This window comes from Talpa occidentalis, unplaced genomic scaffold (genome assembly GCF_014898055.3).
Source record: "Talpa occidentalis isolate TD23 unplaced genomic scaffold, MPIMG_talOcc4v2.1, whole genome shotgun sequence".
Classification (NCBI taxonomy): Eukaryota; Metazoa; Chordata; class Mammalia; order Eulipotyphla; family Talpidae; genus Talpa; species Talpa occidentalis.
Window position 1 is genome coordinate 143,213,207 of NW_026555331.1, and position 27,650 is coordinate 143,240,856.

The following is a 27,650-nucleotide window of genomic DNA, read 5'->3' on the forward strand; positions in this document are numbered from 1 at the left end:
TCTCGTTTGAATGAAATATTTCATTATTTAAAGTCCTAAGATAATTTTATTATCATTTTTCAATGCCCCAATGAAGATAACACTTCATTTTTATAGCAATTAATAAAAAAAAAAAATACTGGCATTTCTTCTTGGTGTGGCTGTCCCAGGTATTTCTCAGTCCTAGGTAATATGTTATAAATTTTGCATATTAGATTTTTTTTTTAAATTTATTTTATTTTATTTATTTATTTATACAAGCACTGGGTACAGTCAGAAGCGCGGGAGGGTGAGAGAATTCACCAGAGCCAGAGCGGGGAGCAGAGCAGGCAGAAGGACCGAAGTACACTGCCGAGGGGAGTAGTGGGCGGCAGGGGAGGTCTGCGCGCCATGTGGGACCCTCCTCCGGTGGCCGGAGAGCACCCGGGGATCGAACTGGCGCTGCAGAGGCCGCGGGCAGCCGCGCAACCCAGCGCTCAACAGCTGTGCCACCGGGGAGGCCCAAATTTTGCATATTAGATTAATAATGAAAATAATGAGTACTGACTGTGAAATGTTTTTCTGAATATTAAGAACATTCATAAAAATCAACTAAAGGTGTAATGTTGAACATTCCTAAAAATTATGCTAAATTTAGGGGGGAGGGAAAGGAGGAATTGGGGTGAAAATCGGGGTTACAATTGTATGGGGAATATAAAAATAAAAAAATATTAAAAAAAGTATATATGACTTTGTTGTAAAAAAAATTATGCTAAATTTCAATCAAAAACACAAAAAGTAAGGTTGTTAGATAACTGAAATTGAGAAAAGAATTTTAAAAATACCAAAACGCTAGAAAAAACAACTTTCGAAGCAATTATAAAGAAATCAGAAAATGCTAGAATAATTAAAACAGTTTTCCAAGAATTGGAAAGAAATCAGAATGAACTGAAAAAGTCGCCTATGAAATGAAGCAATGTTGGCCATAATCATTAGGAAAATATTTTCCTGAATACACTGATCCAAAGAATTGGTAAATCTGACAAGTCAGTATGTAGATTAATTGAACTAGGTCAGCACATTTGTAGAACAAATTCCTAGAAATGAAATTGTTGGATCAAACATGGCATATGTAATTTTTTGACTGACAAACATTGCCAATGGTCATTTAAAAAGCTGTACAACCTATGTTCTCACTAAAGACCATTAGAACCAAACATTTTAATCCTTCCCAATCTAAAATGTAAAAGCTGAAATTGTTATTTTTAACTTGCATTTTTTTAAAGTGAGGGTGTATGTATTTGATAGTGCGGTAAAATCCTTTAAAGTGATTATGAAGAAACAGGAAAAATATTTAAATAAATTTTAAAAGTATATCAAATGGCTTCATACTAATAGCAATGTAAAACCAAGTTCACATCTCAACAAGAAATCGAGTTAATGTGTTAAAAAAACCTGAAAAGTTATTTACTTTATAACTTTAGATTTATGAGCTCCTTTCCATTTTTTAGGATTTTCTCCAGTATTGTTATTATGCTGATTTCTGTTAACAAAAAGTTCTGGTAGCCTGCGAATAAATAATAATCACAGCTTTTTATACCACCCAAACTTTTTATTTCTTGTCAATGGCCCACCCAGTTTTCAGTTGTCCAGTGCCAAAACCTGATCATAATCTTTGCTTCAACAGTTTCCTCCATTCTCTAAACACAAGTCATTAAATCCTATTAATTTTATTCCTTTAATAAATCTCTCTAATTCACCCTTTGGTCACCATTTCAATTGGATTACTAACACAGACTCTAAATGAAATCCCTCTTCTCTAGACCTCAACTTACATAGTTTTGTTTAACTTCCCTTCAACCAGTGTTTATCAAACTTGATCATGCATACAAATCACTTGTGCATCTCTTAAAAATGCAGATTCTGCTTCTGTAGTCCTGAGTTAGGAATGAAAATGTGCATTTCTAACAAGCTCCCATGTCTTGCCAATGCTTTTATTTCTCATTCTTCAAGTCACTCTTCAGATTAAGAATCTTTAATTGTTCTACTGCCTCCTGTTCAAATTTACCTTCTTTCTTGATGCTGCACTCTCTGGTTCTTCATTACACCTCTACCTCTCAGAAAATCCTTCTCATTCTCCTTCCATGCTCATTTTGGTTTAGTAATCCCCCTAGACAGTGTCCCCCAGTTGTATTTCACCTTTCTTTCCCACTCTACCTACCTACTCACTCAATAACACTTCAGGAAAACACACAAATTAATCTTGTCCACATACTTTGATCAATCATTTTCTGAATTCCCACAGATCTTCCCCATTAAGCAGCTGGTGTCATCATTCAATCAGAACTACTACAGAAGTGTTTATCTTCCCATGACATTCTTGAGGGTGCAAATTTTCCTCCCATGTAATGCCTACACATATGTTTACCATATAATCTCTAATTCACTCTAATTTTATCCAGAGAATCATACTTTGTGGGTGACTTTTGCAAGAACAAAAACACAATGCCATTGAAGCAGTAATACCTTGAAGTAGTAATATTTCAAGGTCAATTTGCCCCTAACTTATGAACAAATTACTGTCGATATAAAAACAAGTGACTAATAGAAAGATTAAATTTTACTGAAAACTATGGAAAATGTCAAATAAGACGTGGGACACAGAAATAAAGAATTTATGGAAAATACATAAAGAATTCTAAGGAAGGGAAATAAGAATACATCAAAAGTAATTATCAATAATAAGGAACATGAGCCAAATAAAATGGATGTAGCAGGAATAAGGGGAGAGTTGAATAGGGGCAGAAAGTTGGATAGGAGAAATAGAATAAGAATAGGAAATGAAAAATAACAGAATGCACGTTCTTTCCAAGCACCCAGGTCATAAATTATCCTGATCAACAAAATCCTGTGCCATAAACAAAACTCAACAAATCTCAAAGTACTGAAATCATATAGAGAATGCACTCTGTCCATATGGAGTCTAATCAGAAATCGATACCGGAAAAATAAGAGGTAAATCTCTTCACATTTGTAAATTTAACAACATATTACTGAACAATCCAAAGGCCAAAGAGAAAGTCTGTAAGGAAAATTTAAAAATATTAGTTAAGTGAAAATGAAAATTAATATATCAAAATTTGTAGTGACAAGAAATATGAAACACTTCTGAGTCAGGCCCAGACACATCCAGGCATGCCTAGGCATGCCAAGCATGCTCAGATATACCCACCTCCAGGAAGGAGCTGCAACAGACCACCCATAATCTCAGAGCTCAGAACAATCAGCACGTGAAAACTTTCCAGCAATCAAAACTGCACTGACTGAAAATTTAATTTGCATAAAGCAGACCTGAGAAAAACAGTATTTTTCTTGTGTATTTAAGCACTCCTAACTCTGGAGCTATCAGGCACACAATCAAGAGCTTCTTTGGGACTGTATTCCCTATAGCCCTAAGAAAATCTCCAAGTAAATGTTTGTATTTTGTTTCTATCAGGTCTCACTCATATTGGGATAACAGTGGAATGTAGCTAAAGCAGCGCTCAGAGGATAATGTATAGCACTAAGTGCCTACATTAGGAAAAAAAAGGTCTCAAATCAATTATGTTATTAGTTTCTGTCTCAATTTACACTCTCTTCCAGAAAAAATGGGAAGGGGCCCTTCCGAGTTCATTTTTAAAGCAGTATTACTTTGGTACCAAAACCAGACAGAGCACCAAAAACAAACTTCAAACCATTATTTTTCATGAATTTACAAGGAAAATTCCTGAGGAAAATGTCAGAAAGTAAAATCCAGTAAAGTATAAAAAATATATACATTTATTCTACATATGCAGGGCTGCTTCAACATTTGAAAATCAATGTAACCTTTACCATGCCAAAAACCTAAAGAAGAAAAATTTCCTGATTTTATCAGTTGACAAAACACATTTGACGAAATTCTAGGAATAGAGGGGAACTTGGTAAAGATTATCCATAAATGTTAACATCACACTTAGTGGTGAAAACCATAATCTTTCCCCCCTTAGCCAGCACACAAGGCAAGATGGCTACTGTTTCCAACCTTATTAAATGGAGTTATGAAGCTCTAGACAACAAATAACAAAAGAAAGAAGGAAATCAAAGGCAAACAGATTGATATGAAGTGGAAAAAAAAATCTGTCCCTGTTTGCAAGTGACATGACTTTCTAACTAGGAAATCCCAAGTAATCAAAAAAAAAAAAAAAAATCCCCTAGAACTAACATTTCAGTTCTTTAGAGTCATAGGATAACAAGATTAACACACAAAAAGCAATCATATTTCTGTATATTAACCAATGAAAATGTTAAACCATAAAATACAAACGTGCCACTTTTAATAGCTCCAAAGAACATGAAACACTTAGATATAAATCTAATCAAACGAGTACAGAATCTATACACTAAAAATTACAAAATTTTTTAAAAATTTTAAAATCCGATAATTGCAGTGATTGGAAGACACAACATTAGGGTTATCAATTCTCCCCAAACTGATCTAGAGATATAATACATTTCCTACAAAAATCCCAGAAAAGTCGTTTGTAGAGATAAACTTATTCTAAAATTTATATGGAAAAGAAAAAGCCTGATGCAGTTTTGAAAAGAAAAAATCAAGTGTAAGGGGGGCCTCCCTGGTAGCGCAGGCAGTTGAGTGCACCTCCGTGAAGCTGTCCGCAGCCTTTGCAGAGCGGGTTCGATCCCGGCCGGCCGGCTAGAAGCGTGTGGCAGGAGAGGTCTGCACGCCATGTGGGACCCTCCTCCGGTGGCCGGGGATCAAACCGGTGCTGCAGAGGCTGCAGGCAGCTTCTCAACCCAGTGCTCAACCGCTGCGCCACTGGGGAGGCCCTACACCCCAATTCTTACATGCATAAATAAATAAATCTTTTAAAAATAACGAATGACTAAAATAACAAGGACAACACCCAAATCTGATTAGAATGCAGAGAAACTGAATCACTCATACAAAATTTGTGGGAATGCAAAAAACAGCACGCTAGAAAACAGACTTGATTTTCTTCTAAAACTAAGTATGCACTTACCCTATGACCCAGGAACTGTTCTCTTGGGCACTTATCCCAGAGAAATAAAAACATATGTTCATGCAATAATCTGTACAAAATGTTCATAACAGCTCTATTTTGGCATAAAAACCAAATAACTAAAAACAACCCAAATATCCTTCAACAGGTAGATAAACAAATTGTGTTATACAGCATACCACAAGACTACTAATTAGCAAAATAAAATAAACATTTGATATAAACAACATAGATGGATTCAGAAATTACTCTTAAGGATCAACCCAAACCTAAGTCTGCACAGCTAACAGAAATCACATTTTTTCTCAAAGCTTTTAGGAGCCAAAAAAATAAACAGTATTTTAAGACTAGGGAAATGCAAAATCTATATTTCAATCTAAGTTATCCTTCCATTGAGCATCTAAGAATGCAAACTTTAATGAGCTTTGTTTTCTTCTTACTATCCACGATTACTATTATCCATAATCTCTATTCTTTTTCCCCCAGATATTCTTTCAACTAATAGTACTTATTTACAAAACCTATTTTTTTACAATCCCAGCCATTAAAGAAAAAAATACTCAAGATTATTAGTCAACTTCTTGTATCTTCTTCTTGTGAATGTGCTTTTATATAATTTTTAATACCTAAGTATGTACTGTAGACTTACTGACTGGATAAAAATTTTAAAAAGTAATAGTTCTTCAGTTAATTACTTTCTAAAGCAACAAAGTCATTGTTAGTAATGGTACAACATATCATGAATTATTTTCAAATATATTTTAGAACTTATAAGTCAATATCTCCCTTTAAAAACTATAATCACCCAACAATCAGCTGTTCACTTAAAAATTACCCAGATCTGGGCCTCCCTGGTGGCACAGGGGTTAAAGTCTTAGTGCTATCAAGCTACTGCCAGCCATTGCTGGAGGAGTTGGATCCCCAGCCAGGGAGCTGACCCACATGGCACAGCAGACCTCACTTTTCTCACCTGCGGCATTCTCAGCAGTGTATTTCAGTAGATCCACCTGTTCTGCTCCCCATTCTGTCTCTGGTGAACCCTTTCACACACACACCCACACCTCTGGCCTACACTCCAGTTCTTATATGCATAAATAAATAAAACAAATCTTTAAAAAATAATTACCCAGATCTGAGCTATGTTCCACTTCCTTTAAAACACACAAGACTTGGGTCTCCCCGGTGGCGCAGCGATTGAGTGCTGGGCTGCGAGGCTGCCCACAGCCTCTGCAGGCCGGTTCGATCCCCGGCCGCCGGCGAGGGTCCCACATGGCGCGCAGACCTCTCCTGCCGCCCGCTGCTCCCCTCAGCAGTGTACTTCGGTCCTTCTGCCTGCTCTGCTCCCCGCTCTGGCTCTGGTGAATCCTCTCACCCTCCCGCGCTTCTGACTGTACCCAGTGCTTGTATGAATAAATAAATAAATAAATCTTTTTAAAAAAAGATAAATAAATAAAACACACAAGACTTAACTCTCAAAAGCATTCACTGTACCCAACATAAATCTTTTTCTAAACAGATGAAGGTAATATAGATAAAACTGTATAATTAAATCTTTAATGTACAGAGAAAAAACAGCAGTAAGGTCCAAGTTTATAAAACAGTTAAAGTCCAAGTTTATAAAATTTATAAGACGTGTGACAGCTAACTGAGTTATGTTACTGTTTTGCTTGTTTATTTGTTTGCTTTACCTTTTGTCAAACAGACAAAATCTCTCATCTGTAAAATTTTCAATCCATTTTCTATTTTATCATGTGCAAACTGCCTCTAAACATTAAAGGTGGAAGTATTGTAAAATGTACTAATAATAGTCCTAACATTAGGAAGAAAATTAAATACCAGATCAACTCTGATACTTTTTATCTTAAATTCCACCTTCAAAATTCTTTCAGGCAATGTAGAGAAAAAATAATTAATGCTTATGCAGTACCATGGGCAGAGTATGGCAAAAGACAAATAATTTAAAAAAAGAAAATTCAAGGCTTGAAAAACTTAATACTAAGAAGAATAACAACATAAAAGTCCTAAACTTTGGGGGGGCAATGTTGTCATAATATATAACACCAAAATCTCTTTTAGCAAATATGCAACAGATCATTGACTGAGTCAAAATAACTAAAAGTGTTAGGGCAAAGAAAAGGTAAATTTAGGCTGTATCCACGAGAAATACAATGCAAACCACACGTGTAATTCTAAATTTTCTAGTAGCCACATTAAGAAAAAGAATAGGTATCTTATTTAACCCAATATATCCAAAGTATTATCAACTCTACAGTAATCAGTATTTTTTTTAAATTACCAAGATAATGCATAACTTTTTTGTGTACCATAAGAACTCAAACTCCAGTGATTATTTTACACTTACTACACATTTCAAATCAGACTGGCCATTTCAAGTGCTCGGTAGCTACTTATCGCTAATGAGTTCCATATTGCACAACACAAAGGTAAGAAACAGCTTGATAAAACAAGCATATACCTAAGACGAAAACAATAAGTATGATAACCTAAAAGGATCTGAAATCAATACTAATTTCTACACAATATTACAGAAATGATGGTTGATCACAGTAAGAGAACTCTCAAAGTTAAACTGGTTTGAGAACATTTGCCTTCAGAGAAAACAATGTAAAGAGAAAAAAGAAATGAAGTGTGACGTCCCTTTTTGCCAACCAATCTCTAAGCTTCTTCGTACATAGTAAAGAATAATACAATAATATAACTCCTATAGAAATTATTATCACTATTAGCTTATGACAAGCACATTCAAAATATACAATAAAAATCTTAATTTTCCCCACATTTTACATGATTTCTTTTTTCCCCTGTTAGTATCAATTTCCCTTTTACTATCATGTCCACTATGTTGGAAACTTTAATAACAAGAGTAAAACCAACTCACAATAGCCTTAAGAATAAGTTTCAGGGGCCTCCCCGGTGGCGCAGCGGTTGAGCGCTGGGTTGCGAAGCTGCCCGCGGCCTCTGCGGCGCCGGTTCGATCCCCGGCTGCTCCCCGGCCACCGGCGGAGGATCCCACATGGTGCGCAGACCTCTCCTGCCACCCGCTGCTCCCCTCAGCAGTGTACTTCGGTCCTTCTGCCTGCTCTGCTCCCCGCTCTGGCTCTGGTGAATTCTCTCACCCTCCCGTGCTTCTGACTGTACCCAGTGCATGTATAAACAAAACAAACAAACAAACAAAATAAATAAATAAAACATGCCTCTATAAAATAAAAAAAAAAAAAAAAAAAAAAAAGAATAAGTTTCAGGAGTCTAAATTCACTTTTAGAATACAAAATACCAATTTGAATAGAGCCAAAAAGCTTAGAAACACAACATTTACAACTGGGAATAGAAAGAAACAGAGAAAGAGCATGGGTATTGTGAAGACACTAAATTTGCCATGAGGTAAGGAAAAGTGTTACTAAGAGAGGTTGTTCGTAGCAGTAAAATAACCATAGACTTCTAGTAAGAAAAGCTGACTCAGTCTTCCATTCAAAGCAACTTTCCAGAACAGCATCCACCTCAAACTCTCTCTTTCCAACTTTTTTAAGGACACAAGTGTCTGGTGTTTGGCGGGCGGGGGGGGGGGGGGTAAAGGAGGAGAGGTCTAGAGAGGATAAAAGAGGAAGATCATGAACCATCCCCGCCAACTCCTTCCCCACCCACAAAAAAATATGCATAATCAAAGTCTACATTAAATATGCCTTGAGAACCAGCAAGATTTAGTAAAATTAGACTGCAATATAATCTCTGAATGAATTAATGATATTTCTTAAATGTGATACAAAAATCTCTTTACCATCCAACTTAGATCTTCAAAAGATCATTCTGAGAGTTGTTTTAATAACAGGCTATAACGAAAAGGGAAGAAACAAATCTGTTAGAAGGTTGCTGCAATTATCAAGCAAGATAGAGAAAGATGGCTATGGAGTTGGTGAAACTGGTTGAATTTTGGATATATGTTAAAACAGAATCAACAACTTTCTAATGTATAGATCGAGTTGGGAAGTAAGAACAAGGAGTCAAGAATGACCCCCAGGTTTCTGCCTAAGCAACTGGAATCTGCTAACAATAGAAATGAGAGGCCTCCAACATGGCCTAGGGGTTAAGTCTCAGCACTATGCCCATTACCGCCTGAGTTTGATCCCTGGCCAAGGAGCTAACCCTGTCTCACCTAATGCTCCCATTAGCAGTGTAAATCCATCTGTTCTGCTCCCCACTGTCTCTAGTGAATCCTCTCACACACACATCCCCGCCCTAGCACCTTTGGGCTACACCCCAGTTCTTCTACACAAAAGTAAATTTTTTAACATTTTTTTTTTAAAAAATGAAGGGGGCGGGCCTCCCTGGTGGCTCAAGGTGTTAAGCACCACACTATGAAGCAATCCACAGCCTCTGCAGCACGAGTTCAATTCCCAGCTGGCCAGGGAGAAACCCACATGGCGAAGCCAACCTCTCCCGTCTTACTCGCTGCTCCTCTCAACAGTGTAATTCAGTCAGTCTACCTGTTCTGTTCCCCACTCTGTCTCTGGTGAATCCTCTCAACCCCTCAAACCTCTGGCCTGTACTCCAGCTCTTGTATGCATAAATAAATAAATCTTTAAAAAAAATGAAGAGGGCTCATTGGGTGGAGCAGATATGGGTGGACAGATGTAGGAGGGAACAGAAAGATTTCGGATATGCTGAGTTTGAGATGTTTATTAGTCCTTCAAAAGGAATTATTGAGTAAGGGACTAGGCAGACAAATCAGGAGTTCAGGAGAGTAATCTGGGCAACAGAAATAAATCTGACAGTCATCAATATTTAGAAGGGTTCAAGCTATCAGAGATTACCAAAGCACATGCACTCAGACACAGAAGATAACCAAGGATTTAATCCTGGAATGTTTCAATATTTAGAAGAGGCAAGGAAGACGATATGCTGAAACTAAGGAGGAGCACCCAATGAGTTTTGAGGAAAACCAAGGCAATGTGATAACCCAAGAGGCAAGTAAATCAAGTACATCAAAGAGGAAGGAGAAAATAAATTTGCCAAATGCAGACTGATCACTAACCGACTACTACATTTTATAACTATTAGAAGTTCTGAACAAAAACAAGCTTAGTACAATGATAGAGGCAAAATCCTGATTGGAACTAGTTTAAGAGACAACATGAGAAAACAATTACATTTAGACAACACTTTAAGGGGTTCTGCAACAATAGAAACAGAGAAGAGCAAGGAAAGTGATCAAGAGAAGATATTTTTAAAATGAGAAAAGTATCTTTCTTTTCCATCTTCCTTGTTTCTCACCAGTGGCTGTACCAGCCACACACAGTCACCTACACCCGGTAACCATGCCTTGCAAAAGTCAGGAAATCAAGGACTTTAGGCTCACAGCCCAGAAAAAGAATGTCAAATCCATCAAGATCAAGAAAAACAAGGATAACGTGAAGCTTAAAGTCCAATGCATCAAGATACCTGTACACCCTGGTCATCACAAAGAGAAGGCAGAGAAACTGAAGCAGATTTAGCAGTAAAGAAGTAGAAATGAATCAGGCATCCTGATTTGAAATATATTTTTAAAAATTTAATATAAAAAAATAAATGAGACACATAACAGTATGTTTGTACATTGATGGAAATGGTCCAAAAGAGAAGGAAGGGCCTCCCCTGGTGGCGCAGCAGTTGAGCACTGGGCTGCAAAGCTGCCTGCAGCCTCTGCAGTGCCGGTTCCATCCCCAGCTGCTGGCGAGGGTCCCACAAGGCGCGACAGACCTCTCCTACCGCGCCCGCTGCTCCCCTCAGCAGTGTATTTCGTCATTCTGCCTGTTCTGTTCCCCATTCTGTCTCTGGTGAATCCTCTCACCCTCCCGTGCATCTGGCCTGTACCCCAGTTCTTGTAAAAATAAATAAATCTTAAAAAAAAAAAAAAAGAGAGAGAGAGAAGGAAGAATTGATAATATACAAAGAGGGAGGAAGACTGCTAGGTCAATGTCCAGAAAAATGAAAGGGGATGGGATTCTATGCATTTAGGTAAAACTAAACTGTTTTAGGTAAAAGCAGAGAACTGTTTAGGTAAAAGCAAAGACAGTTCATCTGCAGTAAAAGAAGAAAGGCAAGATCTATGAGTCAGATCAGAAGGTACACAGATGTTGTAGTAGACTCTTAAATGTTCTTCTGACTGCTTCTATTTTCTCAATAAAGTAGAAAGCAGATCCATCAACTGAAGGCAAACATGAGGAGGAAGGTTGAAAGTTTTAGGGACAAGGAAAGGGTACAGACCAAGGTCTATTAGAGAGGAGAAACCAAGTGAACATCAGAAATAGACTATAATTGCCAGATAATACTAAAGGCTAGCTGAGATTTCTTATTATTAATATAAAGTGAGAGTCATCATAGATTTTTTTTTGGTTGTTTTTGCTTGTATGCTTGTTTTTTTAGTCACTTTCAGCTGCAAAGGTAGACATGAAGAACTCAGAGAATTTGATTTAAGTAAGGTTGAAGTTTTGCCATTAAGTACAAAGAAGCAAAAAAAGAAAAAGGAAGTTGAGGGCATTTGAAGGTGGATAAATATAATGACTGATCATTAGGTAATAAATGTATACGACTTAAGGGAAGAAAGGAAATCAAGGGGGAAAGGGACAGTGAAAGGAGAACAGAATTGTGAACTGGTAATCCTAATGGCAATAAAAGATTGTTGAGTTTGGGTAGCAGGCAGAATGAACTGAGAAGACTCATGGCAGTCACCAAGTTGGCGTCACCAAGTTGGCGTCATGAATCGAAAATCATGGAGGAGTGTAAGTTATTATTAATAATAAGGTGTAAGACATAACCATGGAGTGAGAGGCTAAAATAGGATAGAGAGCAAGATCATTAAAGAAATTTTAGAACTTACGAGGCCACACTATTAGAAAGATATTGAAGTAACCAAGAATTAAAAGAGGCACAGAGTTAGCAAGAATAACTGAGCTAGAAGCTGAAACAGTGAAGAACAGAGGTATAATGCCAGGAGCAGACAGTGACAACAAACATGAGGGCTTATGGACATTAAAACCAGCTAACAGACAAGTTTTAGGGAGGAGAATGGAAGAGAACTGCGCGTTCAGGTTCAGTGAATCAGGCTCTCTCTTTGCTATTCAGTGGAGGTTGGCTCTCTCTTTGCTATTCAGTGGAGGTTAGAATAAGAAACGCAGTCTTAAATCTCAGTGCATAGGACTTCCCGCTGACCCTTGATGATGGTATATAAGAAAAAAATGGGGGGGCCTCCCCGGTGGCGCAGCGATTGGGCGCTGGGCTGCGAAGCTGCCCACAGCCTCTACAGCGCTGGTTCAATCCCCGGCCGCCAGCAAGGGTCCCACAAGCCATGCGGACCTCTTCTGCCGTGCCCACTGCTCCCCGCAGCAGTATACTTCGTCAGTCTGCCTGTTCTGCTTCCCGCTCTGGCTCTGGTGAATTCTCTCCCCTTCCCACGCTACGGACTGTGCCCAGTGCTTGTATAAATAATCTTTAAAAAAAATGGGGACTCCCTGGTGGCGCAGGCAGTTGCGCGCCGCACTGTGAGGCTGTCCACAGCCTCTGCAGAGCAAGTTCAATCCCAGCCGGCCAGCAAGAATCCCACATGGTGCAGCAGACCTCGCCTGTCTCGCCCGCTGCTCCCCTCAGCAGTGTATTTCGTCAGTCTGCCTGTTCTGTTCCCCACTCTGTCTCTGGTGAATCCTCTCACCTTCCCATGCATCTGGCCTGTATCCCAGTTCTTGTATAAATAAATCTTAAAAAAAAAAAAAATGAAAAATTTAATTGCTACCATATAAGAGGGCTACAGGGAAGGCAGTATTTTCAGGAGAGTAAAATGTAAGGAAATGTTCAGGGATAAAAACAAGGATACAGGAGGGCCTCCTTGGTGGCGCAGCAGGTTGAGCGCAGTGCTGTGAAGCTGTCCGCAGCCTCTGCGGCATGGGTTCGATTCTGGGCCAGCCAGGCAGATACCCACATGGCGCAGCAGACCTCTCCTGCCTCGCTTGCTGTGCCCCTCAGCAGTATCTTCAGTCCCTCTGCCTGTTCTACTCCCTGCTCTGTCTCTGGGGAATTCTCTCACACTCCCACACCTCTGGCCTGTACCCCAGTTCTTGTATAAATGAATAAATCTTTAAAAAACAAAACAAAACAAGGATACAGGAAATTTTGCTGATGGAGAGAAGAGTGAAAAGACAGGAAACATTCAGAATCTGCGGGGATTAAAGTTTGAGACAGAAGTACAATGTGGGAGACTGGTGGTGACTGGCGGTGGGGAGAGATAAAATGAGATTAGTCCTGATATACTTCAACTGAGTGTCAAGGCTGTGAATGCTGGAGGACACATGAGGTATCAGAAGCTCTCTGGCATGAGAAGCATGCTCTTAGAGTCAGTGCAAATGGCTTCACCTTTACCCCTAAAATGGTCTGCAAGAAAACTGTACTTGTAAGACTCCTGAAGAATTTTTAAAAACTAACAGAAGTTAGAACAATGCGTAGCATCTAATAAGCACTCCAAGATGAGCTTTCATTAGCTAATCAAATATAAAATTAATTATTAGAGCAAAAAAGAGATCCATTTTACACTTTCCTAGCTTCAGCTAAATGAGTGATTTTTGAGGAATCCACTCTCAAAATGTACCCAAAATTCATTTGATAAAGAAGAGGAAGTCTTTGAGATCAACTTCTACGCAGTGTCCATCAATCTCTGAAAACTGACTCTTCTCCAAAAAGGTATCACCACCAGCACTTAATTCCCCATCCACACCACTTCAACAGTAAATTGACTTAACCATTCAACAAGCATATATTGGGCACCTACTATATATCAAATACTATTCCCAGAACCTGGATATATCAGAGAACAAACATCCCTACCCCAGTTGTTGGAGAGCAGTACTGTACATAACGAGTAAGTGGGGCTATATGGTATGTTTGAGGATTAGTAGTATAGAAAAAAGTGAAACAACACAAATATTGAGGGAGAAGGGTGTGGGTTCTATATATAAATAAATAGTTCAGTCTATTAAAAAGGAGGTCATTTAAGCAGAGGTCTAAAGGAGTTAAGATAACTATGTGGTTATTAAGGAAAATGTCCTCCAGGCAGAGCAGTCAGAATAAAGGTTTTAGAGACTTTTCATTTGGTTCATGCTACTACTTGGCAACCAATTTATTACATTTTTTTTTCTATTTCTTCTCTTTGAGCCTACAATCCTACTCTTGACCATACTTAAACACCAGTAGATAATAATAATATCTGACATTTATCAGTTACTGCACACCAAGCATTGTTTCTAAATGTTTTAAAAGATTAATTAATGTGATCCTCGCCACAAATCTACAACATAAGTGCTACTGCTGGGGCCTCCCTGGTGGCACAGCGGTTGAGCGCTGGGTTGCGAAGCTGCCTGCGGCCTCTGCGGCGCCGGTTCGATCCCCGGCTGCTCCCGGCCACTGGAGAAGGGTCCCACATGGCGCGCAGACCTCTCTTGCCGCCCGCTGCTCCCCTCAGCAGTGTACTTCGGTCCTTCTGCCTGCTCTGCTCCCCGCTCTGGCTCTGGTGAATTCTCTCACCCTCCCGCGCTTCTGACTGTACCCAGTGCTTGTATAAACAAGCAAACAAACAAACAAATAAAATAAATAAATAAAAACATGCCTCTATAAAAAAAAAAAAAATACCATTAATAAGTGCTACTGCTGGCACCAGGTTATAAGGGAGAAAACTGAGGTATAAAATGTTGAAGCAACTTACCCCCAAGATCACAGAATTAGCAAGAGGCAGAGTCCTAAAACAGCATGTCTTCTCTGCTACGAAATTTAAGAACATTCAGAACAAAGTGCCTCAAATTTTCTCATCTCTAAAAAAGTAGAATCTCTCACAGCAAACATTCATAATTATGAAAGCTGCTATTACACTGTCTTCTTGCTTTTTTCAGTCTTTTTCCGGACTGAGTGGTCTTTACCTATGTTCTCCACTTAATACCTTCCTTAACCTCCCCCCAATCTGATTTATAGTCCCAGTGTATGCTCTCGGGAAGGTTAGTGACCTTCACACCACACGTCAAAGCACTTTATTCTCATTCTCCTTGAATGCTGAATTGGACCATGTCAATCCCTTTCCTCATTACTGAAACAAACCACACCACCCTGCATCTTCCTATCCCTATCTGTGACTTCTCCTGAAAAATCTCTTTGTTTTCCAAAACATACTTTTTCCATCTTCCTCCTACCTCTCCAATTGTTCCTTTAATAGTATCTTTTCACTTCCACCCCTTTAAGGTTAAGAGTCCCCAGAGTTTAACCTGGGTCTTTTGTACTTTTTGTTATCCCACAGCCTACCTTAACATTCATTCATGAAATAAACATTTATTGAGCACCTAGTATCTACCAGGCACGGTTTCGGTCACTCTGGATAAATCAATGGACAGAACAAAAACAAAATTCTCTGTCCACATAAAATAAAATACCATGCACACTCAAAAACATCTTTTCCTAAATACTATTAAACAATCACTTTCCTGAGTTAAAAATAAAATTTTCTGCCTTAGTTCAAAACACTCCATAATCATGTTCTATCATACCTACCCAAGTTCACTTTCCATTACTCCCTGACTGAAAAGAATTTCAGGCAGGTCAGTCCTTTGATTATCCTCCCAAACACATTATTTGTATTTTCAGCTAGTCAAATTACTAAAAACATATGTCCAGTACCTAGACATGAAACAGTGTACTGAATTAGAAAGTAAGCCTTCAAAAATGGATTTTTTTATTCTTTCAGGCATATAATATTAGTAAACACAGCACAGGGCTTTCTATGTGACGAGCACTGCTCCATGCACACTCCATACATTAGCTCATTCCACAGAACAGCCCCAGTAGCTCTGTCCTAAAATGAGAAAACTGAGGTCCAGACAGGACAAAAGTTAACTTGCCCTGGGTCTGACAGTACTAAGTGGTAAAGTCAAACTTTATACTCAGGGAATCTAGTCTGATATTATACTAAAAATTCTCAATACGAGCTATAAATAAAAATAGGGATAGTTCAAAGGACTTCTATAGAAAACTAGAGGTTATTGAAAATGATGTTCACATATGAAAAAAATCACTTAAGTTAGTGCTTTACTCCAAAACTAAAGAACATTATTTCCTTTAATATCATGCCAAGTTTTAAAAATTGTAGAATTAAGTAGTACATAATTAAAAGGACAATCTGGAAATATAAACACATCATATATTATTCAGAGTTCCACAAAGCTGCTGAAAATAATTGCCAGGCATGACAAAGAATTTATGATGACACATGATTAACAAACGTTCTTTGTGAGGGTGCTTATATTAAAGTATTTTACTATCATATTTATTTTTATCAGGATCAAAATCAATTTGAATACAAGGCAGAAACAGTATCAATCTTAAAGAAATATTAATAGCTTTACTTTTTGGAAGCTAAAACTCACATCTGGACTAGGTCCAGTCTGACAGAAAAGATTTTAGTAGAAGCAACAAATTCCAATAAAGTGCCGCCAAAGTGTCTAATTTTTCTAGGTACTCTTCAAACTATTACCACCTGTATGGCGAAAGGATCTTTTAAAAGGTGTCTAAGGACTCAGTAAATTCATGAAGCTGTATTTTTAACTGATTACATAAAATTAAAAATTAAGGGCAGAGGTTCTTGACAAAACAATCCTAGACTACTACAACACGAACATACGAGCAGACAGAGTATGAAACCTAGCACTTCCTATTTCCCATTCGCCCTTTCCTTCTGGCAGGAAAAAAGAGACACAAATATGTCAGACTTGTAAATCAGAAAGATTAAAATGCACGAGCCTGGACAGAGACACTATTTTGATTTGGAAAAGGCTACAATTTGTAGCTTCCCAACTACTACTGACAATCTAACTTAGAAAACCTAGACCATGTATCCAAAGGTAGCAAAGGAGCCAGTGTAGTTCATAGTTAGGTGAAAAATGCACAATAGCAAATATGAGAGTTAGAATTTTCCCACTTTGTTTTCTGTCTTTCTTCCTCTCTCCTAGGTTTATAATGCACCTACCCTTCTGGCTACCCAAGGCACCCCCAAAAGCACCCACTCAAAATCAATCCCTTCCAAGTACTGTAGGAATGAAATATATGTAAACTATTAATAATCTGAGATTAATTCAAGTTATCAAAATCGGAGAGAGCTTTGGAATAGAGAGCCATTTTCTCCTCCCCCACTGCCACCTACTATGACAAAAGTGGTTCCACACTCCAAGGGATTAAATTAAAAATTCTTGGAGGAAACTACTGGATTGGCAGTTACCGCTAAAAATATTATCAAATACTAAGGTACTATATTGCCTATTTGATATTTCTCTCTCTCCCACATACACTAGTGGCAATGAGAAAAGTCATAATCCTCAAGATTCTCCTGCACAAAGGGGATGTCAATTTCACCTTAAATCCAAATCAATGAAGTCCCTGTTAAACCCCAAAGAAGGCAACAGTTTTCTAATTCTAGTGACCATATTAAAGAATACACTGGCCAGCTAAATGTAAATTCACTATTTTTTTTAAAGGTTCCCCCGCCCCCAAATATTTATTTATTTATTTATGCAAGCACTGGGTACAGTCAGAAGCGCGGGAGGGTGAGAGAATTCACCAGAGCCAGAGCAGGGAGCAGAGCAGGCAGAAGGACCGAAGCACACTGCTGAGGGGAGCAGCGGGCGGCAGGAGAGGTCTGCGCGCCATGTGGGACCCTCCTCCGGTGGCCGGGGAGCAGCCGGGGATCGAACCGGCGCTGCAGAGGCTGCGGGCAGCTTCGCAACCCAGCGCTCAAACACTGCGCCACAGGGGAGGCCCTAAATTCACTTTAAAGAAGTAAAAATACCAGGAGTAAGGTATTAGAAGGAGGGAATGTTAATGTTAATTTTCCAATAATGTGCTAAATTGAATCATCATCTTTATCCTTATTAATATTTCCCAAGTACTTAAACAGATCATGGCATTATGGTAAGTAACAAATTTTATAACAGAAAGAAAATGGTTGGTAAATTGAGATAAAAAATTTAATTCTGGGCCTCCCCGGTGGCGCAGCGGTTGAGCGCTGGGTTGCGAAGCTGCCCGCGGCCTGTGCGGCGCTGGTTCGATCCCCGGCTGCTCCCCGGCCACCGGAGGAGGATCCCACATGGCGCGCAGACCTCTCCTGCCGCCCGCTGCTCCCCTCAGCAGTGTACTTCGGTCCTTCTGCCTGCTTCTCTCCCCGCTCTGGCTCTGGTGAATTCTCTCACCCTCCCGCGCTTCTGACTGTACCTAATCTTTGTATGTATAAATAAATAAATAAATAAATAAAGATAAGTCTTTAAAAAAAATTAATTCTGAAGTTGTAAACACCCTCAACTTAACATATTTTCAGACTCAGTAGTGAGAATCCTTGAGATTCACATGCTTCATCTTGGAGAAGGAACACATGTGATAAGGAAGCAAGAGTAAGTGGCAAGACATACAGTATTATTAATCTACAATTTACAAAGCCAAAAGCAAAAAATCTAATTTTCCCTACTTTTGTAAAACTTTCTTTCACACAACAAAGAAAGCTATCCAGATACACAAAAACATACAACAGGTTCAGAAAGTTGGTATAATGAAGAGTCAACAACCAAAATAAAGAAAAAAAGAGTAAACATCAAGGGTCTTAGAGCTTAAAAGAAATCCAATCAAAATAAATATGGCTGGTGCTTAACCAGACCTGGTTTTCATAATTTTTTTAATACTTGTATAAAACCAGGTATATATAAAAAAAATCAAAGAATACATTTTCATTTCATAAGGTCCCTACACTCTTCTTTGGCCTGCTCACCTAAACTTATCCAGCTGAAGGAGAGCTTGGAGCAGACAATATTAGTGTCCTACTTAATCAGCATTTTCTGCCATTCCTTGTATTCTAATTAGGTCACTATTAAACTTTAAAGATATTCAACAATATCTCCTGATTACAAGGTGTACATGTTTCCTAATACTCCAGAACTCACACACACTGAAGCAGATAAGGCACAAATTTCTCTTACAAATATGTCCCTATCTTAAATAAAGACTGTTCTCTTATTTTCCAAACTTTTATTCCCCAGTGAATGAATATCCAAAATTCTGAAGAACTGACAGTTATTTTCTATTTAAAAAAATTTTTTGAAGATTTATTTATTTATGCATACAAGAGCTGGGGTACAGGCCAGAGATGTGGGGGGTGAGAGGATTCACCAGAGACAGAGTGGGGAACAGAACAGGCAGATTAACCAAAGTACACTGCTGAGGGGAGCAGCAGGGAAGCCAGGAGAGGTCTGCTGTGCCATGTGGGTTGCTCCCTGGCCGGCCAGGGATCGAACTCGTGCTGCAGAGGCTGTGGACTGCTTCATAGTGTGGTGCTTAACCCCTTGCACCACCAAGGAGGCCCCTCTACTTAAAATTTTTTGATACTGTTATTGAAGTGCTCATGCATCACTTCCTTTCCAAAAGCTAGGCTTGTATAACAAACTGCAGTTCACTGTCAATGACAATTCTCTAATCACCAAAACCTAGGTGCCATTTCTGAATATAAGGAATAAGATGGACTCAACTAGCTGCCAAATCCTGTAGAATTTCTACACTAACAGCTCTCAGATGACCTCCTACTTCAGTGGTCTGGTCTTTAATTGTTCAAGCTCAACTCAACTGTCAACCCCCAAATATGCTGTATATTACTCAGAGAGCAATCGTTCTAAAAGAGCACTTTTATTATGTCGCCTCCTATACCCTCCCCCATCTCTAATGGCTCCTTGTTGCATAGCAGATCAAATTCAAGCTGACACTGAATACACCCTTCATAATCTAGTACAACACTAGTATATTAACTTATCCTACAGCATTCCCAGAATTCGATCCCCACAGATCAGGCTCCTTACATCCCTCTCACATCATGCTGGTCCCCACCAATAAGTGTTGGCTCAAGCTGCCATCTCCCACATGGAATATATGGAGTATTCACCCTCTGGAGAGGCTCTGCCTATGCAGAGAATATATATTCTTTATTTGAGTTTTACTTTCTTCAGGAAGCCCCACTCTGAAAACTTCAGTCTGCAGAGATCTCTACACTAACACACTGGACTAAGACCATAAATACCAGACACTATTTGCATGCTGCTTTAGACAAAGCTAGTTATACCATTATAAAAGTATACCCAACAAAACAGTAAACTCTTAGAAGAGGTTGAATGACACTTCCCTAGAAGCCAGTCTATAATAAGCACTCAAAGCTGACGGAATAATCCTGATTAAAAAATTAAGATATTTTATCAAAGGAGTTCTTATACAAATGATACAATGCAATAACAATTAGCTAGAGGTACAAGAGGCAAAGTGGGGGTACAGAGGAAACCAAATTGGCCATGAGTTGATAATCTTTGAAAGTGAGTGACAGCTACATAGAAGTTTGTGTTTACTTTGACACCTGTTTAAAATTTTTCTCATTAATAAGTTTATTTTTAAAAAGCCACTCGTGCTGCAGTGGCTGCCAATAGCTTCATAGGTATGTCTTAACCCCTTGTGCCACCAGGGAGGCCCTGAATTAGTAGGTTTTTAAATAATCAAAAAATCCGCACTTTATTAAAGGACTGAAAAACACACTTAGAAATTTCAGATATTTGGCTTACTGACAATGTATCTGTTTGTTGCTGCTAAAGAATGCTTTGATATTTCAATCTATAGCAACTTTCAAAATTCAGTCATCATTTTCCCTACCTCATTCACCAATTCCTTTCAAAAGCAGGTACATAATACTCAGCTACCTTTATATGCTGGCATTTTAGTCTTGTGATTACACTGTTTACTTTTCCCCAAATCTGGTTTTAGGCAAAAATACAAACGAATCTGATTATTTTGATTCCCCCCCTTCCATATTTTCTCTAAATCTTTAAGAGGTGAGATTTTAGTTACCATAACTAAAAAACACTTTGAACAGATACCTGACATACACATACAACTAGCATGTTTATGATATTTTGTATGTTTATCCTAATAATGTTTATACTAATAACAATATATCATCTGCCTAGCACACAAAGAAATTAAAAGTTTGAAACAGGACAACTCTCCTGTAAACAGAGTTGAGAAGAGTAGTAAAACCATCCTCACAAATAATCTCCCTAGGAAAAACTAAACTCATTAACTAGCTCTTGCACTACCTTTAAAGTCAAGTTTTCCCAACAAGTAAAAGTATCCATCCCATTTTTTTGTAGCATGCAATTTCTCTTCTGGTAAAAGAAAAACTTACAATGGGAGAGCTAATCTAAAGGGCCAACATAGTGTTGAAATTTTCTCTTCTATAAAGTATTTTCTAATTAAAAAAATAAAAGAATCATACTATGAAAAAGAAAGCTGTGATGAAACCCACAGGATTATATTACTACTTTAGAAAAAGCTGACACTTTATCACACATTCTTCTAATAAAGAAGGCCACATCATAATGAGATTAGAAAATTATGAAAAAAAATTCTTTCAGAAAACTGTTCAATGCATGATTAAAAAGTCCCACTTATATTCTTTCCTTACATCACTAAATAATTGAGTAAGTTATGCTATCTTTAATTTTTAAACTCTCAACTTCTGAGAAAAAAATACATATCTAGTTTTAAGATATTAGGGATATTGTCACATTTATAAAAACATGGCCATTTATAGATTTTCCTAAAATCTCTGAGATAACAAATTTTTTTAAAATCTCAGAACGTGTTAAGCTTTATCCAATACATGCTATTCCAGTGGGATGAAAACCATTTGCAAGTTCCACTTAGATTGAGATCCTTTGAGAAAAGTATGTAGTACATTCTACTTAAACTATTTCTAGAACAGCAAAAACTTCTCTAACCTATTTCCCTACTGTTTTTCTTCAGAAGCACCTGAGCTGAATGCAACTTCCTTAACAAACAGCCAAGCTAGCAGCAGTTACACTAAATGACAGTAAGCTAACTGAATTTTCAGTAAAGGCTGAAGGTTTTCACAAATTAAAACTTTCTATTCCACTTGAATGGTCTACAAAAATAATATCATTGTGTTGAAATCTATTCAAGTGAGTATTAATTGCAGGCACACACAAAAAAAAACACATTAAAATGAAAAGTGTAGCTTCAATTTAAAAGCTAGAGCAAGAAAGGGAAGAAAGGGAAGAGTTCTAAAGTCATAATGCTTACACTGAGATTATTTTTTTTTCACTCTTAACACACAAAATCACTTTTAAAATAAAACTCCTCTAAGGCAAGGAGTACATCCTTAAGCAATATCCTCTTTGTTTTATAAAGTAATGAGTTGTAAGTTACCTCTAGAGCTCCCATTTAGACTGAAGCTATGGGGTATTACAAAACACATTTATTTTCCTGAATTTTGCCATTTGGCTATAACTAGCTCATCCTAATAAGACTGAAGATTAGTCTATGCAACTTGATGAAAACAAATTTATATTAACTTTAAGTATTTCATGTTCTAAGACGTTTGTATAGATAGAATCAACTCATTTGGAGAATTCAATTATTGAACATGGCAAAAAGTATTCCAAACTAAATCTATATTAAAAAAAAAAAACCCTCAAAGGGAATAATAGGAAGCTGCAATGTTCACAATGTTATATCTAAAAATTTAAACCAAACAAAAATATTTTGCAATCTCAGCTCCCTATTTCCTACCAAAATGTCAAAGAACTTTAGGTAACTTTTTAGGTAATGCTAAAGATCCCAAAGTCGGGCTTCCCTGGTGGCGCAATGGGTTATGCACAGCATTGTGAAGCTGTCTGCAGCCTCTGCAGCAAGAGTTTGATCGGAGCCGGCCAGGGAGCAACCCACATGGCGCAGCAGACCTCTCCTGTCTCGCCGGCTGCTCCCTTCAGCAGTGTTTTCGGTCTGTCTGCCTGTTCTGCTCCCCACTCTGTCTCTGGTGAATCCCCTCAAGCCCGGCACCTCTGGCCTGTACCCCAGTTCTTGTATGCATAAATAAATAAATATTTTTTTTAAAAATAAAGATCCCAAAGTCAATTTCTTTTGATTTCAGGGAGGGCTGAACTTGATTGCAGGAAAAAGTATAGAGAGAAGAAAATTACAATACTTAGTAAGCCAAATATCTTTACAAAAGAAAAGATATATTACAATCATTTACCCTCTTCTGCCAGACAGACAGTCCTCTCCTAGAACATAAAACACTCTGTTAAGAGTTTAGCCAAGAGTAACTGCCAGACCTGTGTGACAGGCGTGTTCAAAGTGGAGAGCATCTCTACCAAGATAGTACAAAGAAAATTGAAGTTTATTTTTTACTTAGAGTTGAATATCAGTTGAATTAAATACATACCTACTGATAAACTAAATATAAGTAATATTTTTTTTAAAAACCTTAAGTTAAAACTTATGACAAGACTTGCTATACAAATTGCTTCCAATTCTCAGAAGAGCAGGGATTTATTTAGTTTCCCCAAATTGAACATGAGTAACTGAAAGTAAAGAAGTTTTATAAAGGGCCTCCCCAGTGGCGCATCGGTTGAGCACTGGGCTGCAAAGCTACCCGCAGCCTCTGCAGCGCCTGTTCGATCCCCGGGTGAGGGTCCCACATGGTGCGCAGACCTCTTCTGCCACCCGCTGCTCCCCTCAGCAGTGTACTTTGTCAGTCTGCCTGCTCTGCTCTCCCCTCTGGCTCTGGTGAATTCTCTCACCCCCCTGCACTTCTGACTGTACCCAGTGCTTGTATAAATAAATAAATAAATCTTAAAAAAAAAAAATCACCATAATACAGAAAGATGCAAAAGTGATTAAAAGAGTAACTGAATGCATTTGCATTTACATTTGAGATATTATTACTTTTGCAAATAAGAGATATATTTCTGCATGCGATTGCTACTGACTTCTAACATTTTTACATCATTTTTACATATGTCCTAAGAACACAATGTCTTATTTATGCTTAAACCTGAGATGTATGTATCTGAAGTGTGTAATCCTGTTTGCTTTTCTGGTAATTACTTCACAGCAGTTTGGTTATAGCAAAGGCCCCTTCTCCCCATTATGTCATTAGTCAGTCTATTTCAATTTTGCTTTCACCAAAACATGGACATCATAAGGCACTTCTTGCTCCCAGTTTCTGCTCTTTAATATCAACAATGTCAGTGAATGCCACCAAATGCACCTATGTGTATAGCTCTGTCATTTCTTGTCCCAGCCCCCTTCTTTTTGTTGGGAAAAAATGAGGGACTTAGTTTTGGGGGGGAAAAAAATTGGTATTTCTTTTGCATACATCCTAATAGGTTTTCAAGAGATTATTTATTCAGGTACCTACCATACCAGAGATGTTAAAAGACTTTCCCATATCCAAAAACACTAAATTTGATATTAGCTGGAGAGGAAATCTCCACTCAAACCATAAATAAAATATGTCATCAATTAAGCTGACCAACAGTATAACTCACTCAGTCAATAATCAGTTCTCAAGAGGGAAGAAGATCTGTAACCCACACATAACCTACACGTATTCAAAATATCATTAATATTTGCGCGTGGAGTCACAGGTGAATTCTCTTTGTGCCAGATTTATCTTATTTTGAAATGCTTAGGCCAATATATGTTGGTATAACCAGAGCCCACAAAAAAGTGTCCTGGGGAGAGGCAAGTCAGAAGAATGCTAAATAGCATGGGAAAACCGGTCCCCCCCCGCCAAAAAAAAAAAAAGAAAAAGGAAAAAAAAAAAACCCCATGTCCCAACAGAGTGAATAATCCACAAACAGATGACTGCACGCAAAACGCAAACACTCCTCCCCTGAGCAGCCTCAACAAACGACCTTCCTCACAACGCGTGATAGTCAGTCTCCTGCCTCCCTTCATTCACTTCCCAACTTCTTGACTTTTCAGGGGCCAACCCGGGGCATCCCTTTTTCTGGAGGTGTGTATTCCGAGACTCTGTACCAGGAAAGAGGGCAGCAAAGGACGATGCCCAGCAAGGCTGAGAAACAGGTGGGTGAGCCCGAGGAGGAGCAATCATCTGGAGACTTCAGGGGCAGCTCGAAAAATGACAGATGTGGTGAAGGCAAAGACTACTAATCGGAAGCCGCTCCCGGGTGGCAGACAGTCTGGGGGCTGGTGCAAGCACAGAGGGGGGCGAGGGTGCCTCGAGGGGGGCAGCGGCGGGGCAGGAGCAGCGGCGGGGCGAGCGGGGCAGGCGCGCCGGGATTGGGGGGCGCGCAGGCTGGTGGGGTGCAGGCTGGGGTCGCGGCCCCGGGGCCGAGGGGAAGGCACGTCAGAGCGGGGCCGGGAAACGGGGCGTGCTGAGCCCTCAGAATCCTGCCCTCCAAAGACGCAGGGGGGTGAGAGAAGCCCCGAAGCCGCCTCTGCTCCCCAATGAGGAGGTTTTCGAAGGCGCCGGCGCTGGTGGCCGCGCCGCCCGCGTCCCGCTGCCTTTTCCTGGTGGTAACTGCTGTGGCGTAGAGGGGAGAGGGAGGAAGGGCAGGGGAGGAAGACCCGGCAGGAGGGGGTGAAGATGAGGCGGGGGGTGGGGAGGACGGGGGGTGCGGCCTGCACAGACCCGGAGAAGCCTCCGCTCTCTCGTAGCCGGTCAGCCCCGGGTTTCCCCTAAGCCCAGCCCCGCACAGACTCACCCGCCTGCCTTGCCTCGCTTTTCCCTCAGCCGCCTCCACGCGCTGCCGCGTCCTCCCCAGAGACCGCTGAACGAGTGTCGGGGAAAAAACTCTTCAGAACCGGGCCTGATTGCTTCAGCGAGTCCGACCTTTACGGCTGAGAGGCAGACTCTCAGCTTTCGGTGGGTTCCACAGCCAGACGGGCCACCATCTTACATTAGGGTAAGACTCCTCCGGCCTCCGGTGCGCAGGCGCACGCCGATCCGGCCGGGAGGGGCGGGGGAGGGGCGGGAGGAGCGGCGAGCGGCCGCCCCCGCAGCACCCTGGGAGTTGTAGTCCTCCGAGGGCAACCGCCCAGCGGCACGCTGGGAGTTGAAGTTCTCGCTGCGCAGGCGGCCGCGCTCGCCCGGCTCACGTGTCTGCTTCGGGGGCTGCTGCTGTTTTGCTTCTGCTCGGCCCGCGTGTGCTGCTGCGCTGCCGTGGGGTCGGCGGGCTTCGGGAGGGGCTGCGTTTCCTCGGTGTTGGCTGAAGGGTGCGATGCTAAAACTCGGGGCGCGCTTCACTGATTTGGAGGGAGCCGGGCCGGCTCTGCGGCCCCGCCTACGGGGGGGTGCCTCGGGGGCGGGGTCGAGGCAGGTGGGGCGGGGAGCAGCGCGGGATTTGATCGCGGGGAGACCTGGCGCTGCAGGGGCGGCTGTGTGCGGAAAGCGGGCGCTTCCTCTTTTCCCGTGTGCATGCATTTGGGGGCCACTACCCTGCAGCCCATTCTCACCAGCAGGCTCAGGTGGAATAATACCCCAGCTTGGCCTGGGCGAGCTGTGCACTTACAAAAACGTGTTTCTGAGGCTGGAAATGGAACATTATGCAGACTTAGGTGCAGGTTAGTGTTAGAGGGGTGCCCGGCCTGCACACTCTGTGCATGAAATTCACAACTGCGCACTGTCAGCTCAGCCCAGAGAACATAAACATGTGCCTGATCCCCACGAGCGCCGAGGGCGCCTCCATCCAGAAAATCAGTGTCCTGGTCCCTCCCCCCTGCTTGCTGCCTAGAACTCTGGTGGAAGCCGCGCTCCAAGCTCTCGTTTTCCTTTATTGCGATATTCAGGCATTCACACAACAAATAGTCTTGGAGTCCCTGGGTGCCCGGTACTGCTTGTACATAGGGATGCCTCGGTGGAAAAAGGCAAAATTCATATTCTCAGAATTCGTGTATTCAGTGAACCAGGGTAAGAGGGAAAGAAGAGAAGACGACTTTTAATATATATGGTTAAAATGCAGAGTATGTCGTAACTGATAAGGAAAGAACTTAAAATTAACAGGGAAGGGGACTTGAAGAGGTTGCGAACTTAGAACAGGGAAGGGGCATAGGAAAGTGGGTTGCGTTTTAAATCTGTGAATCTCATAGTGAGAAGCTTTCATTTCATCTTTTTTTCCCTAATACATTCGTAGTTCTCTGTGTTTTAGTTTCTTCGTTCTCAAGCCTAGAGACAATTATTTGGTGAGAATTTTAAATATGTAATAAACTCACAATGTATCATGAAGTTGAAATGACAGAAGCATGTAATGATTACTGAGTAAGGAAACTTGGGAAATCGTGGAGTCAGCTTTAGCTAACAAGTGTTGGAACATTCGAATAGCTGACATGCTTATTTTTTTTTTAATTCTGGGGGTTACATTTTTGCTCCTCCATATATGCACATGTTCCACTCACCCTCCACGAAACCACCCATGCCCATACCCCTCTGCCTGCCTCCCACACTCTCCTTCCTGCCCAGCCCTTCCCTCTGGCTACCATTATATTCTTTCACTGATTTCAAGATTTATTCTTACTGTATTTTGCTTGTGTATTGTTTTTTTGTTATTTCCATAAATGAGTGAAACCATATCAGTTTTTCACTTATTTAACTTAACATATTCACCTCAAGGTCCATCCATTTTGTTCCAAATGCCACTATCCCATCTTTTTCACAGCTGTGTACCATTCCATTGAGTATATATTCCACAGACATATATTTTTTTAAAGATT

The 27,650-nt window shown here is 40.0% G+C and overlaps 1 protein-coding gene across 6 annotated transcripts in view; it reads right to left on the reverse strand.

Moving 5' to 3' along the window:
- Positions 1–25,886, reverse strand: part of CNOT4 (CCR4-NOT transcription complex subunit 4) — a 113,803-nt gene extending 87,917 nt beyond the window's left edge. For 2 of the 6 annotated variants that reach the window (XM_037513873.2, XM_037513863.2), the window contains exon 1: positions 25,646–25,886. The gene's annotated coding sequence lies outside the window, so the exon portion shown is untranslated. The remainder of the gene's footprint in view (positions 1–25,645) is intronic. The other 4 variants (XM_037513889.2, XM_037513882.2, XM_037513904.2 and 1 more) reach the window with 2 other exon arrangements.
- Between the last annotated feature and the right edge of the window lie 1,764 nt (positions 25,887–27,650).